This window comes from Balaenoptera ricei, unplaced genomic scaffold (genome assembly GCF_028023285.1).
Source record: "Balaenoptera ricei isolate mBalRic1 unplaced genomic scaffold, mBalRic1.hap2 scaffold_149, whole genome shotgun sequence".
Classification (NCBI taxonomy): Eukaryota; Metazoa; Chordata; class Mammalia; order Artiodactyla; family Balaenopteridae; genus Balaenoptera; species Balaenoptera ricei.
The window spans coordinates 286,885-303,355 of record NW_026777452.1 but is presented as its reverse complement, the minus strand read 5'-3'; the positions used below and the strand labels follow the sequence as shown (position 1 = coordinate 303,355).

The following is a 16,471-nucleotide window of genomic DNA, read 5'->3' as shown; positions in this document are numbered from 1 at the left end:
ACCCGTAGGCGCTTGACGCTCCACCTCAGATCCCGCTCGACGCTCACAAGGACGTGGCCTCAGAGGCTTAAGGGCCAGTGGCCTGCTGTCCCTTGGGCATTACACAACCTGTCCACCCTCGCAGTTCTAGGAGCAGCCCAGCCATGGCCGGGCCGGCCTTCCTGCTCGACGGCAGTTGGCCCAAAGCCACTGGGATCCACCGTTGGGCTGCCACGGCCTCTTAGCCCCAGCAAACTACCCTTTCAGCCACGCCACCCGCCAAGCACAGTTCCGATGCCTGGAGGTCAGCCGACCTGGAGAACCAGTCACGGCCCACGACCCCGCTCCTGCCTCCAGCCGTAGCGAAACGGCAGAGGGTGGGCTTTTTCTGGAGGGAGCTGTATAGAGACACACGGGCAATTAGGTGGCTGCGGCGTGGATGCGCGCTGGTGGGGACGGCCAGTTGTAGGTCGAGGGCTTCGCGTGCCTCACGGCCTTCACCTGGGCGTGCGGCGCAGTCTGGCTGCGGGCCAGCCACCACGGGAGCGGCTGGTTTATGGCTATCTTCCAGGGCCGCCTTCTGGCCGCATTTCCATCCAGACCTGCGGGGAGCGCCCCCTCCAGAGCACGCTGTGTTGGGAGGGCCCTGAGGAGGTGAGGCCTGCAGAGGCGGAGGCGGCATCAGCCGTGGGCGCCTAAAGGAGAATTTATAGTGGGAGGCAAAAAAGCCTACAGCACCTGGTATTCCCATGTGGTCTCCCATCCAAGTACTAAGCAGGCCCGACCCTGCTTAGCTTCCAGGATCAGACGATATCGGGCGCGTTCAGGGTGGTATGGCGGTAGAAGGCTGCGGGGGCCACGGGGTGCCTCTTGAGGCTTAGCTTCCCTGGTGCTGGGGCTTGCCGACAGCCCGGCAGCCAACCCTCTCCGGCACGGCCCAGCCCGCCCACCAAGGCAGGCGACAGGAGGCCTCGGGCACCCGGGATTGGCGGACTCGTGGGAGACCTCGCAGCTCAGGTCAGGCGGGACCCTCCAGGCCCATAGGAGCTTGGCCCTCTGCCCCAGATCCCGCTTGACGCCCACAAGGACGTGGCCCCGGGGGCTTAAGGGCCCGTGGCCCACGGTCCTTTGGGCATTCGCCACCCTGTCTGCCCACACAGTTCTAGGTGAAGCCCGGCCGCGGCCAGGCTGGCCCTCCTGCCCGACGGCAGTTGGCCTGAAGCCACTGGGAGGCACCATTGAGTCGGCAAGACCCCTTAGACCCAGCAAGGCCACCCTTGCCCCTCCGCCAAATGCTGAGCAAAGTTCCCTGCACCCGGTGACCGGCCGGCCCGGAGAACCATTCCCGGCCCACGACCCCACTCCCGCCCCCGGCCGTGGTGAAAGAGTGGAGTGTGGGCTTTTTCCGGAGGGAGCTGTGGAGAGACACACGGGCAGACGGGTGGCTGCGGCGTGGAGGGGCGCTGGTGTGGTCGGCCAGGTGCAGGTCGAGGGCCTCGCGGGCCTCACGATCTTCACCCGGGCCTGCGGCGGTGTCTGGGTCCGGGCCAGCCACCCCGGCAGCGGCTGGCGTGCGGTTGCCTTCCAGGGCCGCCTTCTGGGGGCATGTCCAGCCAGACCGGCGGGGATGGCCCCCTCCGGCGCACGCTGTGTCGGGAGAGGCCTGAGTAGATGAGGCCTGCAGCAGTGCCCGGCGGGGGCAGAGGAAGCCTTGAGTACCGGCCACTACAAGAAAAGGGCAATCGGGGGGCAAAAAATACTACAGCACCTAGTATTCCCAGGTGGTCTCCCATCCAGGTAGTAAACAGACCCGACCCTGCTTAGCTTCGGAAATCAGACGAGATGGGGTGCGTATAGGGTGGTATGGCCATAGAAGGCAGCGGGGCCCACGGGGTGCCTCTTGAGGCTCAGCTTACCTGGTGCTGGCAAATTACCGCCAGTCCGGCGACCAGCCCTCTGCAGCACGGCCCTGCGGCCCGCCCAGGCAGGCGATAGCAGGCTTCGGGGTCCGGGTGTGGTGGAGTCTTGGACGCTCTAGCAGCTCAGTTCTGGCGGGAACATCCAGGCACATAGGCGCATGGCGAACCGCCCCAGATCCCGCTCGACGCTCACAAAGACGTGGCTCTGAAGGCTTAAGGGTCCGTGGTCCACGGTCCCTTGGGCATTCCCCACCCTGTCCACCCACGCAGTGCTAGGTGCAGTCCAGCCGCGGCCGGGCTGGCCCTCCTGCCTGAAGGCAGTTAGCCCAAAGCCACTGGGAGCCACCATTGATGCGGCACGGCCCCTTGGACCCAGCAAGGCCACCCTTGCCCACACGCCACCCGCTGAGCACAGTTCCCAGCGCATGGTGGCCGGCTGGCCCGGAGAACCGGACCGGCCCAGGACCCCGCTCCCGCCCCCGGCCATGGCGAAACAGCGGAGGGTGGGCTTTTTCCGGAGGGAGCTGTGGAGAGACACAGAGGCAGACAGGTGGCTGCGGCGCAGATGGGCGCTGGTTGGGTTGGCCACGGGCAGGTCGAGGGCCTCGCGGGCCTCACGATCTTCACCCGGGCCTGCAGCGGAGTCTGGGTCCGGGCCAGCCACCCCGGGAGAGGCTGGGGTGCGGCTGCCTTCCAGGGCCGCCTTCTGGCGGCATGTCCACCCAGACCGACTGGGTGGGCCCCCTCTGGCGCACGCTGTGTTGCGAGAGGCCTGAGTAGATGAGGCCTGCAGCAGTGCCCGGCGGGAGCAGCGGAAGCCTTGAGCACCGGCGATGACAAGAAAAGGCAGATCGGGGGGCAAAAAATACTACAGCACCTAGTATTCCCAGGTGGTCTCCCATCCAGGTAGTAAACAGACCCGACCCTGCTTAGCTTCCGAGGTCAGACGAGATGGGGTGCGTTTAGGGTGGTATGGCCGTAGAAGGCAGCGGGGGCCACGGGGTGACTCTTGAGGCTCAGCTTAGCTGGTGCTGGCGAATTACCACCAGTCCGGCGACCAGCCCTCTGCTGCACGGCCCTGCTGCCTGCCCAGGCAGGCGACAGGAGGCCTCGGGGACCCGGAGGTGGCAGAGTCTTGGGCGACCTTGCAGCCCTGTTCGGGCGGGAACCTCCGGACCCGTAGGCGCTTGACGCTCCACCTCAGATCCCGCTCGACGCTCACAAGGACGTGGCCTCAGAGGCTTAAGGGCCAGTGGCCTGCTGTCCCTTGGGCATTACACAACCTGTCCACCCTCGCAGTTCTAGGAGCAGCCCAGCCATGGCCGGGCCGGCCTTCCTGCTCGACGGCAGTTGGCCCAAAGCCACTGGGATCCACCGTTGGGCTGCCACGGCCTCTTAGCCCCAGCAAACTACCCTTTCAGCCACGCCACCCGCCAAGCACAGTTCCGATGCCTGGAGGTCAGCCGACCTGGAGAACCAGTCACGGCCCACGACCCCGCTCCTGCCTCCAGCCGTAGCGAAACGGCAGAGGGTGGGCTTTTTCCGGAGGGAGCTGTGTAGAGACACACGGGCAATTAGGTGGCTGCGGCGTGGATGCGCGCTGGTGGGGACGGCCAGTTGTAGGTCGAGGGCTTCGCGTGCCTCACGGCCTTCACCTGGGCGTGCGGCGCAGTCTGGCTGCGGGCCAGCCACCACGGGAGCGGCTGGTTTATGGCTATCTTCCAGGGCCGCCTTCTGGCCGCATTTCCATCCAGACCTGCGGGGAGCGCCCCCTCCAGAGCACGCTGTGTTGGGAGGGCCCTGAGGAGGTGAGGCCTGCAGAGGCGGAGGCGGCATCAGCCGTGGGCGCCTAAAGGAGAATTTATAGTGGGAGGCAAAAAAGCCTACAGCACCTGGTATTCCCATGTGGTCTCCCATCCAAGTACTAAGCAGGCCCGACCCTGCTTAGCTTCCAGGATCAGACGATATCGGGCGCGTTCAGGGTGGTATGGCGGTAGAAGGCTGCGGGGGCCACGGGGTGCCTCTTGAGGCTTAGCTTCCCTGGTGCTGGGGCTTGCCGACAGCCCGGCAGCCAACCCTCTCCGGCACGGCCCAGCCCGCCCACCAAGGCAGGCGACAGGAGGCCTCGGGCACCCGGGATTGGCGGACTCGTGGGAGACCTCGCAGCTCAGGTCAGGCGGGACCCTCCAGGCCCATAGGAGCTTGGCCCTCTGCCCCAGATCCCGCTTGACGCCCACAAGGACGTGGCCCCGGGGGCTTAAGGGCCCGTGGCCCACGGTCCTTTGGGCATTCGCCACCCTGTCTGCCCACACAGTTCTAGGTGAAGCCCGGCCGCGGCCAGGCTGGCCCTCCTGCCCGACGGCAGTTGGCCTGAAGCCACTGGGAGGCACCATTGAGTCGGCAAGACCCCTTAGACCCAGCAAGGCCACCCTTGCCCCTCCGCCAAATGCTGAGCAAAGTTCCCTGCACCCGGTGACCGGCCGGCCCGGAGAACCATTCCCGGCCCACGACCCCACTCCCGCCCCCGGCCGTGGTGAAAGAGTGGAGTGTGGGCTTTTTCCGGAGGGAGCTGTGGAGAGACACACGGGCAGACGGGTGGCTGCGGCGTGGAGGGGCGCTGGTGTGGTCGGCCAGGTGCAGGTCGAGGGCCTCGCGGGCCTCACGATCTTCACCCGGGCCTGCGGCGGTGTCTGGGTCCGGGCCAGCCACCCCGGCAGCGGCTGGCGTGCGGTTGCCTTCCAGGGCCGCCTTCTGGGGGCATGTCCAGCCAGACCGGCGGGGATGGCCCCCTCCGGCGCACGCTGTGTCGGGAGAGGCCTGAGTAGATGAGGCCTGCAGCAGTGCCCGGCGGGGGCAGAGGAAGCCTTGAGTACCGGCCACTACAAGAAAAGGGCAATCGGGGGGCAAAAAATACTACAGCACCTAGTATTCCCAGGTGGTCTCCCATCCAGGTAGTAAACAGACCCGACCCTGCTTAGCTTCGGAAATCAGACGAGATGGGGTGCGTATAGGGTGGTATGGCCATAGAAGGCAGCGGGGCCCACGGGGTGCCTCTTGAGGCTCAGCTTACCTGGTGCTGGCAAATTACCGCCAGTCCGGCGACCAGCCCTCTGCAGCACGGCCCTGCGGCCCGCCCAGGCAGGCGATAGCAGGCTTCGGGGTCCGGGTGTGGTGGAGTCTTGGACGCTCTAGCAGCTCAGTTCTGGCGGGAACATCCAGGCACATAGGCGCATGGCGAACCGCCCCAGATCCCGCTCGACGCTCACAAAGACGTGGCTCTGAAGGCTTAAGGGTCCGTGGTCCACGGTCCCTTGGGCATTCCCCACCCTGTCCACCCACGCAGTGCTAGGTGCAGTCCAGCCGCGGCCGGGCTGGCCCTCCTGCCTGAAGGCAGTTAGCCCAAAGCCACTGGGAGCCACCATTGATGCGGCACGGCCCCTTGGACCCAGCAAGGCCACCCTTGCCCACACGCCACCCGCTGAGCACAGTTCCCAGCGCATGGTGGCCGGCTGGCCCGGAGAACCGGACCGGCCCAGGACCCCGCTCCCGCCCCCGGCCATGGCGAAACAGCGGAGGGTGGGCTTTTTCCGGAGGGAGCTGTGGAGAGACACAGAGGCAGACAGGTGGCTGCGGCGCAGATGGGCGCTGGTTGGGTTGGCCACGGGCAGGTCGAGGGCCTCGCGGGCCTCACGATCTTCACCCGGGCCTGCAGCGGAGTCTGGGTCCGGGCCAGCCACCCCGGGAGAGGCTGGGGTGCGGCTGCCTTCCAGGGCCGCCTTCTGGCGGCATGTCCACCCAGACCGGCTGGGTGGGCCCCCTCTGGCGCACGCTGTGTTGCGAGAGGCCTGAGTAGATGAGGCCTGCAGCAGTGCCCGGCGGGAGCAGCGGAAGCCTTGAGCACCGGCGATGACAAGAAAAGGCAGATCGGGGGGCAAAAAATACTACAGCACCTAGTATTCCCAGGTGGTCTCCCATCCAGGTAGTAAACAGACCCGACCCTGCTTAGCTTCCGAGGTCAGACGAGATGGGGTGCGTTTAGGGTGGTATGGCCGTAGAAGGCAGCGGGGGCCACGGGGTGACTCTTGAGGCTCAGCTTAGCTGGTGCTGGCGAATTACCACCAGTCCGGCGACCAGCCCTCTGCTGCACGGCCCTGCTGCCTGCCCAGGCAGGCGACAGGAGGCCTCGGGGACCCGGAGGTGGCAGAGTCTTGGGCGACCTTGCAGCCCTGTTCGGGCGGGAACCTCCGGACCCGTAGGCGCTTGACGCTCCACCTCAGATCCCGCTCGACGCTCACAAGGACGTGGCCTCAGAGGCTTAAGGGCCAGTGGCCTGCTGTCCCTTGGGCATTACACAACCTGTCCACCCTCGCAGTTCTAGGAGCAGCCCAGCCATGGCCGGGCCGGCCTTCCTGCTCGACGGCAGTTGGCCCAAAGCCACTGGGATCCACCGTTGGGCTGCCACGGCCTCTTAGCCCCAGCAAACTACCCTTTCAGCCACGCCACCCGCCAAGCACAGTTCCGATGCCTGGAGGTCAGCCGACCTGGAGAACCAGTCACGGCCCACGACCCCGCTCCTGCCTCCAGCCGTAGCGAAACGGCAGAGGGTGGGCTTTTTCCGGAGGGAGCTGTATAGAGACACACGGGCAATTAGGTGGCTGCGGCGTGGATGCGCGCTGGTGGGGACGGCCAGTTGTAGGTGGAGGGCTTCGCGTGCCTCACGGCCTTCACCTGGGCGTGCGGCGCAGTCTGGCTGCGGGCCAGCCACCACGGGAGCGGCTGGTTTATGGCTATCTTCCAGGGCCGCCTTCTGGCCGCATTTCCATCCAGACCTGCGGGGAGCGCCCCCTCCAGAGCACGCTGTGTTGGGAGGGCCCTGAGGAGGTGAGGCCTGCAGAGGCGGAGGCGGCATCAGCCGTGGGCGCCTAAAGGAGAATTTATAGTGGGAGGCAAAAAAGCCTACAGCACCTGGTATTCCCATGTGGTCTCCCATCCAAGTACTAAGCAGGCCCGACCCTGCTTAGCTTCCAGGATCAGACGATATCGGGCGCGTTCAGGGTGGTATGGCGGTAGAAGGCTGCGGGGGCCACGGGGTGCCTCTTGAGGCTTAGCTTCCCTGGTGCTGGGGCTTGCCGACAGCCCGGCAGCCAACCCTCTCCGGCACGGCCCAGCCGCCCACCAAGGCAGGCGACAGGAGGCCTCGGGCACCCGGGATTGGCGGACTCGTGGGAGACCTCGCAGCTCAGGTCAGGCGGGACCCTCCAGGCCCATAGGAGCTTGGCCCTCTGCCCCAGATCCCGCTTGACGCCCACAAGGACGTGGCCCCGGGGGCTTAAGGGCCCGTGGCCCACGGTCCTTTGGGCATTCGCCACCCTGTCTGCCCACACAGTTCTAGGTGAAGCCCGGCCGCGGCCAGGCTGGCCCTCCTGCCCGACGGCAGTTGGCCTGAAGCCACTGGGAGGCACCATTGAGTCGGCAAGACCCCTTAGACCCAGCAAGGCCACCCTTGCCCCTCCGCCAAATGCTGAGCAAAGTTCCCTGCACCCGGTGACCGGCCGGCCCGGAGAACCATTCCCGGCCCACGACCCCACTCCCGCCCCCGGCCGTGGTGAAAGAGTGGAGCGTGGGCTTTTTCCGGAGGGAGCTGTGGAGAGACACACGGGCAGACGGGTGGCTGCGGCGTGGAGGGGCGCTGGTGTGGTCGGCCAGGTGCAGGTCGAGGGCCTCGCGGGCCTCACGATCTTCACCCGGGCCTGCGGCGGTGTCTGGGTCCGGGCCAGCCACCCCGGCAGCGGCTGGCGTGCGGTTGCCTTCCAGGGCCGCCTTCTGGGGGCATGTCCAGCCAGACCGGCGGGGATGGCCCCCTCCGGCGCACGCTGTGTCGGGAGAGGCCTGAGTAGATGAGGCCTGCAGCAGTGCCCGGCGGGGGCAGAGGAAGCCTTGAGTACCGGCCACTACAAGAAAAGGGCAATCGGGGGGCAAAAAATACTACAGCACCTAGTATTCCCAGGTGGTCTCCCATCCAGGTAGTAAACAGACCCGACCCTGCTTAGCTTCGGAAATCAGACGAGATGGGGTGCGTATAGGGTGGTATGGCCATAGAAGGCAGCGGGGCCCACGGGGTGCCTCTTGAGGCTCAGCTTACCTGGTGCTGGCAAATTACCGCCAGTCCGGCGACCAGCCCTCTGCAGCACGGCCCTGCGGCCCGCCCAGGCAGGCGATAGCAGGCTTCGGGGTCCGGGTGTGGTGGAGTCTTGGACGCTCTAGCAGCTCAGTTCTGGCGGGAACATCCAGGCACATAGGCGCATGGCGAACCGCCCCAGATCCCGCTCGACGCTCACAAAGACGTGGCTCTGAAGGCTTAAGGGTCCGTGGTCCACGGTCCCTTGGGCATTCCCCACCCTGTCCACCCACGCAGTGCTAGGTGCAGTCCAGCCGCGGCCGGGCTGGCCCTCCTGCCTGAAGGCAGTTAGCCCAAAGCCACTGGGAGCCACCATTGATGCGGCACGGCCCCTTGGACCCAGCAAGGCCACCCTTGCCCACACGCCACCCGCTGAGCACAGTTCCCAGCGCATGGTGGCCGGCTGGCCCGGAGAACCGGACCGGCCCAGGACCCCGCTCCCGCCCCCGGCCATGGCGAAACAGCGGAGGGTGGGCTTTTTCCGGAGGGAGCTGTGGAGAGACACAGAGGCAGACAGGTGGCTGCGGCGCAGATGGGCGCTGGTTGGGTTGGCCACGGGCAGGTCGAGGGCCTCGCGGGCCTCACGATCTTCACCCGGGCCTGCAGCGGAGTCTGGGTCCGGGCCAGCCACCCCGGGAGAGGCTGGGGTGCGGCTGCCTTCCAGGGCCGCCTTCTGGCGGCATGTCCACCCAGACCGGCTGGGTGGGCCCCCTCTGGCGCACGCTGTGTTGCGAGAGGCCTGAGTAGATGAGGCCTGCAGCAGTGCCCGGCGGGAGCAGCGGAAGCCTTGAGCACCGGCGATGACAAGAAAAGGCAGATCGGGGGGCAAAAAATACTACAGCACCTAGTATTCCCAGGTGGTCTCCCATCCAGGTAGTAAACAGACCCGACCCTGCTTAGCTTCCGAGGTCAGACGAGATGGGGTGCGTTTAGGGTGGTATGGCCGTAGAAGGCAGCGGGGGCCACGGGGTGACTCTTGAGGCTCAGCTTAGCTGGTGCTGGCGAATTACCACCAGTCCGGCGACCAGCCCTCTGCTGCACGGCCCTGCTGCCTGCCCAGGCAGGCGACAGGAGGCCTCGGGGACCCGGAGGTGGCAGAGTCTTGGGCGACCTTGCAGCCCTGTTCGGGCGGGAACCTCCGGACCCGTAGGCGCTTGACGCTCCACCTCAGATCCCGCTCGACGCTCACAAGGACGTGGCCTCAGAGGCTTAAGGGCCAGTGGCCTGCTGTCCCTTGGGCATTACACAACCTGTCCACCCTCGCAGTTCTAGGAGCAGCCCAGCCATGGCCGGGCCGGCCTTCCTGCTCGACGGCAGTTGGCCCAAAGCCACTGGGATCCACCGTTGGGCTGCCACGGCCTCTTAGCCCCAGCAAACTACCCTTTCAGCCACGCCACCCGCCAAGCACAGTTCCGATGCCTGGAGGTCAGCCGACCTGGAGAACCAGTCACGGCCCACGACCCCGCTCCTGCCTCCAGCCGTAGCGAAACGGCAGAGGGTGGGCTTTTTCCGGAGGGAGCTGTATAGAGACACACGGGCAATTAGGTGGCTGCGGCGTGGATGCGCGCTGGTGGGGACGGCCAGTTGTAGGTGGAGGGCTTCGCGTGCCTCACGGCCTTCACCTGGGCGTGCGGCGCAGTCTGGCTGCGGGCCAGCCACCACGGGAGCGGCTGGTTTATGGCTATCTTCCAGGGCCGCCTTCTGGCCGCATTTCCATCCAGACCTGCGGGGAGCGCCCCCTCCAGAGCACGCTGTGTTGGGAGGGCCCTGAGGAGGTGAGGCCTGCAGAGGCGGAGGCGGCATCAGCCGTGGGCGCCTAAAGGAGAATTTATAGTGGGAGGCAAAAAAGCCTACAGCACCTGGTATTCCCATGTGGTCTCCCATCCAAGTACTAAGCAGGCCCGACCCTGCTTAGCTTCCAGGATCAGACGATATCGGGCGCGTTCAGGGTGGTATGGCGGTAGAAGGCTGCGGGGGCCACGGGGTGCCTCTTGAGGCTTAGCTTCCCTGGTGCTGGGGCTTGCCGACAGCCCGGCAGCCAACCCTCTCCGGCACAGCCCAGCCGCCCACCAAGGCAGGCGACAGGAGGCCTCGGGCACCCGGGATTGGCGGACTCGTGGGAGACCTCGCAGCTCAGGTCAGGCGGGACCCTCCAGGCCCATAGGAGCTTGGCCCTCTGCCCCAGATCCCGCTTGACGCCCACAAGGACGTGGCCCTGGGGGCTTAAGGGCCCGTGGCCCACGGTCCTTTGGGCATTCGCCACCCTGTCTGCCCACACAGTTCTAGGTGAAGCCCGGCCGCGGCCAGGCTGGCCCTCCTGCCCGACGGCAGTTGGCCTGAAGCCACTGGGAGGCACCATTGAGTCGGCAAGACCCCTTAGACCCAGCAAGGCCACCCTTGCCCCTCCGCCAAATGCTGAGCAAAGTTCCCTGCACCCGGTGACCGGCCGGCCCGGAGAACCATTCCCGGCCCACGACCCCACTCCCGCCCCCGGCCGTGGTGAAAGAGTGGAGCGTGGGCTTTTTCCGGAGGGAGCTGTGGAGAGACACACGGGCAGACGGGTGGCTGCGGCGTGGAGGGGCGCTGGTGTGGTCGGCCAGGTGCAGGTCGAGGGCCTCGCGGGCCTCACGATCTTCACCCGGGCCTGCGGCGGTGTCTGGGTCCGGGCCAGCCACCCCGGCAGCGGCTGGCGTGCGGTTGCCTTCCAGGGCCGCCTTCTGGGGGCATGTCCAGCCAGACCGGCGGGGATGGCCCCCTCCGGCGCACGCTGTGTCGGGAGAGGCCTGAGTAGATGAGGCCTGCAGCAGTGCCCGGCGGGGGCAGAGGAAGCCTTGAGTACCGGCCACTACAAGAAAAGGGCAATCGGGGGGCAAAAAATACTACAGCACCTAGTATTCCCAGGTGGTCTCCCATCCAGGTAGTAAACAGACCCGACCCTGCTTAGCTTCGGAAATCAGACGAGATGGGGTGCGTATAGGGTGGTATGGCCATAGAAGGCAGCGGGGCCCACGGGGTGCCTCTTGAGGCTCAGCTTACCTGGTGCTGGCAAATTACCGCCAGTCCGGCGACCAGCCCTCTGCAGCACGGCCCTGCGGCCCGCCCAGGCAGGCGATAGCAGGCTTCGGGGTCCGGGTGTGGTGGAGTCTTGGACGCTCTAGCAGCTCAGTTCTGGCGGGAACATCCAGGCACATAGGCGCATGGCGAACCGCCCCAGATCCCGCTCGACGCTCACAAAGACGTGGCTCTGAAGGCTTAAGGGTCCGTGGTCCACGGTCCCTTGGGCATTCCCCACCCTGTCCACCCACGCAGTGCTAGGTGCAGTCCAGCCGCGGCCGGGCTGGCCCTCCTGCCTGAAGGCAGTTAGCCCAAAGCCACTGGGAGCCACCATTGATGCGGCACGGCCCCTTGGACCCAGCAAGGCCACCCTTGCCCACACGCCACCCGCTGAGCACAGTTCCCAGCGCATGGTGGCCGGCTGGCCCGGAGAACCGGACCGGCCCAGGACCCCGCTCCCGCCCCCGGCCATGGCGAAACAGCGGAGGGTGGGCTTTTTCCGGAGGGAGCTGTGGAGAGACACAGAGGCAGACAGGTGGCTGCGGCGCAGATGGGCGCTGGTTGGGTTGGCCACGGGCAGGTCGAGGGCCTCGCGGGCCTCACGATCTTCACCCGGGCCTGCAGCGGAGTCTGGGTCCGGGCCAGCCACCCCGGGAGAGGCTGGGGTGCGGCTGCCTTCCAGGGCCGCCTTCTGGCGGCATGTCCACCCAGACCGGCTGGGTGGGCCCCCTCTGGCGCACGCTGTGTTGCGAGAGGCCTGAGTAGATGAGGCCTGCAGCAGTGCCCGGCGGGAGCAGCGGAAGCCTTGAGCACCGGCGATGACAAGAAAAGGCAGATCGGGGGGCAAAAAATACTACAGCACCTAGTATTCCCAGGTGGTCTCCCATCCAGGTAGTAAACAGACCCGACCCTGCTTAGCTTCCGAGGTCAGACGAGATGGGGTGCGTTTAGGGTGGTATGGCCGTAGAAGGCAGCGGGGGCCACGGGGTGACTCTTGAGGCTCAGCTTAGCTGGTGCTGGCGAATTACCACCAGTCCGGCGACCAGCCCTCTGCTGCACGGCCCTGCTGCCTGCCCAGGCAGGCGACAGGAGGCCTCGGGGACCCGGAGGTGGCAGAGTCTTGGGCGACCTTGCAGCCCTGTTCGGGCGGGAACCTCCGGACCCGTAGGCGCTTGACGCTCCACCTCAGATCCCGCTCGACGCTCACAAGGACGTGGCCTCAGAGGCTTAAGGGCCAGTGGCCTGCTGTCCCTTGGGCATTACACAACCTGTCCACCCTCGCAGTTCTAGGAGCAGCCCAGCCATGGCCGGGCCGGCCTTCCTGCTCGACGGCAGTTGGCCCAAAGCCACTGGGATCCACCGTTGGGCTGCCACGGCCTCTTAGCCCCAGCAAACTACCCTTTCAGCCACGCCACCCGCCAAGCACAGTTCCGATGCCTGGAGGTCAGCCGACCTGGAGAACCAGTCACGGCCCACGACCCCGCTCCTGCCTCCAGCCGTAGCGAAACGGCAGAGGGTGGGCTTTTTCCGGAGGGAGCTGTATAGAGACACACGGGCAATTAGGTGGCTGCGGCGTGGATGCGCGCTGGTGGGGACGGCCAGTTGTAGGTGGAGGGCTTCGCGTGCCTCACGGCCTTCACCTGGGCGTGCGGCGCAGTCTGGCTGCGGGCCAGCCACCACGGGAGCGGCTGGTTTATGGCTATCTTCCAGGGCCGCCTTCTGGCCGCATTTCCATCCAGACCTGCGGGGAGCGCCCCCTCCAGAGCACGCTGTGTTGGGAGGGCCCTGAGGAGGTGAGGCCTGCAGAGGCGGAGGCGGCATCAGCCGTGGGCGCCTAAAGGAGAATTTATAGTGGGAGGCAAAAAAGCCTACAGCACCTGGTATTCCCATGTGGTCTCCCATCCAAGTACTAAGCAGGCCCGACCCTGCTTAGCTTCCAGGATCAGACGATATCGGGCGCGTTCAGGGTGGTATGGCGGTAGAAGGCTGCGGGGGCCACGGGGTGCCTCTTGAGGCTTAGCTTCCCTGGTGCTGGGGCTTGCCGACAGCCCGGCAGCCAACCCTCTCCGGCACAGCCCAGCCGCCCACCAAGGCAGGCGACAGGAGGCCTCGGGCACCCGGGATTGGCGGACTCGTGGGAGACCTCGCAGCTCAGGTCAGGCGGGACCCTCCAGGCCCATAGGAGCTTGGCCCTCTGCCCCAGATCCCGCTTGACGCCCACAAGGACGTGGCCCCGGGGGCTTAAGGGCCCGTGGCCCACGGTCCTTTGGGCATTCGCCACCCTGTCTGCCCACACAGTTCTAGGTGAAGCCCGGCCGCGGCCAGGCTGGCCCTCCTGCCCGACGGCAGTTGGCCTGAAGCCACTGGGAGGCACCATTGAGTCGGCAAGACCCCTTAGACCCAGCAAGGCCACCCTTGCCCCTCCGCCAAATGCTGAGCAAAGTTCCCTGCACCCGGTGACCGGCCGGCCCGGAGAACCATTCCCGGCCCACGACCCCACTCCCGCCCCCGGCCGTGGTGAAAGAGTGGAGCGTGGGCTTTTTCCGGAGGGAGCTGTGGAGAGACACACGGGCAGACGGGTGGCTGCGGCGTGGAGGGGCGCTGGTGTGGTCGGCCAGGTGCAGGTCGAGGGCCTCGCGGGCCTCACGATCTTCACCCGGGCCTGCGGCGGTGTCTGGGTCCGGGCCAGCCACCCCGGCAGCGGCTGGCGTGCGGTTGCCTTCCAGGGCCGCCTTCTGGGGGCATGTCCAGCCAGACCGGCGGGGATGGCCCCCTCCGGCGCACGCTGTGTCGGGAGAGGCCTGAGTAGATGAGGCCTGCAGCAGTGCCCGGCGGGGGCAGAGGAAGCCTTGAGTACCGGCCACTACAAGAAAAGGGCAATCGGGGGGCAAAAAATACTACAGCACCTAGTATTCCCAGGTGGTCTCCCATCCAGGTAGTAAACAGACCCGACCCTGCTTAGCTTCGGAAATCAGACGAGATGGGGTGCGTATAGGGTGGTATGGCCATAGAAGGCAGCGGGGCCCACGGGGTGCCTCTTGAGGCTCAGCTTACCTGGTGCTGGCAAATTACCGCCAGTCCGGCGACCAGCCCTCTGCAGCACGGCCCTGCGGCCCGCCCAGGCAGGCGATAGCAGGCTTCGGGGTCCGGGTGTGGTGGAGTCTTGGACGCTCTAGCAGCTCAGTTCTGGCGGGAACATCCAGGCACATAGGCGCATGGCGAACCGCCCCAGATCCCGCTCGACGCTCACAAAGACGTGGCTCTGAAGGCTTAAGGGTCCGTGGTCCACGGTCCCTTGGGCATTCCCCACCCTGTCCACCCACGCAGTGCTAGGTGCAGTCCAGCCGCGGCCGGGCTGGCCCTCCTGCCTGAAGGCAGTTAGCCCAAAGCCACTGGGAGCCACCATTGATGCGGCACGGCCCCTTGGACCCAGCAAGGCCACCCTTGCCCACACGCCACCCGCTGAGCACAGTTCCCAGCGCATGGTGGCCGGCTGGCCCGGAGAACCGGACCGGCCCAGGACCCCGCTCCCGCCCCCGGCCATGGCGAAACAGCGGAGGGTGGGCTTTTTCCGGAGGGAGCTGTGGAGAGACACAGAGGCAGACAGGTGGCTGCGGCGCAGATGGGCGCTGGTTGGGTTGGCCACGGGCAGGTCGAGGGCCTCGCGGGCCTCACGATCTTCACCCGGGCCTGCAGCGGAGTCTGGGTCCGGGCCAGCCACCCCGGGAGAGGCTGGGGTGCGGCTGCCTTCCAGGGCCGCCTTCTGGCGGCATGTCCACCCAGACCGGCTGGGTGGGCCCCCTCTGGCGCACGCTGTGTTGCGAGAGGCCTGAGTAGATGAGGCCTGCAGCAGTGCCCGGCGGGAGCAGCGGAAGCCTTGAGCACCGGCGATGACAAGAAAAGGCAGATCGGGGGGCAAAAAATACTACAGCACCTAGTATTCCCAGGTGGTCTCCCATCCAGGTAGTAAACAGACCCGACCCTGCTTAGCTTCCGAGGTCAGACGAGATGGGGTGCGTTTAGGGTGGTATGGCCGTAGAAGGCAGCGGGGGCCACGGGGTGACTCTTGAGGCTCAGCTTAGCTGGTGCTGGCGAATTACCACCAGTCCGGCGACCAGCCCTCTGCTGCACGGCCCTGCTGCCTGCCCAGGCAGGCGACAGGAGGCCTCGGGGACCCGGAGGTGGCAGAGTCTTGGGCGACCTTGCAGCCCTGTTCGGGCGGGAACCTCCGGACCCGTAGGCGCTTGACGCTCCACCTCAGATCCCGCTCGACGCTCACAAGGACGTGGCCTCAGAGGCTTAAGGGCCAGTGGCCTGCTGTCCCTTGGGCATTACACAACCTGTCCACCCTCGCAGTTCTAGGAGCAGCCCAGCCATGGCCGGGCCGGCCTTCCTGCTCGACGGCAGTTGGCCCAAAGCCACTGGGATCCACCGTTGGGCTGCCACGGCCTCTTAGCCCCAGCAAACTACCCTTTCAGCCACGCCACCCGCCAAGCACAGTTCCGATGCCTGGAGGTCAGCCGACCTGGAGAACCAGTCACGGCCCACGACCCCGCTCCTGCCTCCAGCCGTAGCGAAACGGCAGAGGGTGGGCTTTTTCCGGAGGGAGCTGTATAGAGACACACGGGCAATTAGGTGGCTGCGGCGTGGATGCGCGCTGGTGGGGACGGCCAGTTGTAGGTGGAGGGCTTCGCGTGCCTCACGGCCTTCACCTGGGCGTGCGGCGCAGTCTGGCTGCGGGCCAGCCACCACGGGAGCGGCTGGTTTATGGCTATCTTCCAGGGCCGCCTTCTGGCCGCATTTCCATCCAGACCTGCGGGGAGCGCCCCCTCCAGAGCACGCTGTGTTGGGAGGGCCCTGAGGAGGTGAGGCCTGCAGAGGCGGAGGCGGCATCAGCCGTGGGCGCCTAAAGGAGAATTTATAGTGGGAGGCAAAAAAGCCTACAGCACCTGGTATTCCCATGTGGTCTCCCATCCAAGTACTAAGCAGGCCCGACCCTGCTTAGCTTCCAGGATCAGACGATATCGGGCGCGTTCAGGGTGGTATGGCGGTAGAAGGCTGCGGGGGCCACGGGGTGCCTCTTGAGGCTTAGCTTCCCTGGTGCTGGGGCTTGCCGACAGCCCGGCAGCCAACCCTCTCCGGCACGGCCCAGCCGCCCACCAAGGCAGGCGACAGGAGGCCTCGGGCACCCGGGATTGGCGGACTCGTGGGAGACCTCGCAGCTCAGGTCAGGCGGGACCCTCCAGGCCCATAGGAGCTTGGCCCTCTGCCCCAGATCCCGCTTGACGCCCACAAGGACGTGGCCCCGGGGGCTTAAGGGCCCGTGGCCCACGGTCCTTTG

General features: G+C 66.5%; 16 pseudogenes; all 16 read right to left on the bottom strand.

Annotated features, from left to right (window-relative positions):
- Positions 1–705: 705 nt before the first annotated feature.
- Positions 706–824, bottom strand: LOC132358459 (5S ribosomal RNA; annotated as a pseudogene).
- A 911-nt stretch (positions 825–1,735) lies between these two features.
- On the bottom strand, positions 1,736–1,854 carry LOC132358672 (5S ribosomal RNA; annotated as a pseudogene).
- A 909-nt stretch (positions 1,855–2,763) lies between these two features.
- On the bottom strand, positions 2,764–2,882 carry LOC132358277 (5S ribosomal RNA; annotated as a pseudogene).
- Positions 2,883–3,778: 896 nt separating this feature from the next.
- LOC132358458 (5S ribosomal RNA) lies at positions 3,779–3,897 on the bottom strand (annotated as a pseudogene).
- Positions 3,898–4,808: 911 nt separating this feature from the next.
- LOC132358671 (5S ribosomal RNA) lies at positions 4,809–4,927 on the bottom strand (annotated as a pseudogene).
- A 909-nt stretch (positions 4,928–5,836) lies between these two features.
- LOC132358276 (5S ribosomal RNA) lies at positions 5,837–5,955 on the bottom strand (annotated as a pseudogene).
- An 896-nt stretch (positions 5,956–6,851) lies between these two features.
- Positions 6,852–6,970, bottom strand: LOC132358457 (5S ribosomal RNA; annotated as a pseudogene).
- A 910-nt stretch (positions 6,971–7,880) lies between these two features.
- On the bottom strand, positions 7,881–7,999 carry LOC132358670 (5S ribosomal RNA; annotated as a pseudogene).
- A 909-nt stretch (positions 8,000–8,908) lies between these two features.
- Positions 8,909–9,027, bottom strand: LOC132358275 (5S ribosomal RNA; annotated as a pseudogene).
- Positions 9,028–9,923: 896 nt separating this feature from the next.
- Positions 9,924–10,042, bottom strand: LOC132358455 (5S ribosomal RNA; annotated as a pseudogene).
- A 910-nt stretch (positions 10,043–10,952) lies between these two features.
- Positions 10,953–11,071, bottom strand: LOC132358669 (5S ribosomal RNA; annotated as a pseudogene).
- Positions 11,072–11,980: 909 nt separating this feature from the next.
- On the bottom strand, positions 11,981–12,099 carry LOC132358273 (5S ribosomal RNA; annotated as a pseudogene).
- Positions 12,100–12,995: 896 nt separating this feature from the next.
- Positions 12,996–13,114, bottom strand: LOC132358454 (5S ribosomal RNA; annotated as a pseudogene).
- Positions 13,115–14,024: 910 nt separating this feature from the next.
- LOC132358668 (5S ribosomal RNA) lies at positions 14,025–14,143 on the bottom strand (annotated as a pseudogene).
- A 909-nt stretch (positions 14,144–15,052) lies between these two features.
- On the bottom strand, positions 15,053–15,171 carry LOC132358272 (5S ribosomal RNA; annotated as a pseudogene).
- Positions 15,172–16,067: 896 nt separating this feature from the next.
- Positions 16,068–16,186, bottom strand: LOC132358453 (5S ribosomal RNA; annotated as a pseudogene).
- Positions 16,187–16,471: the final 285 nt, after the last annotated feature.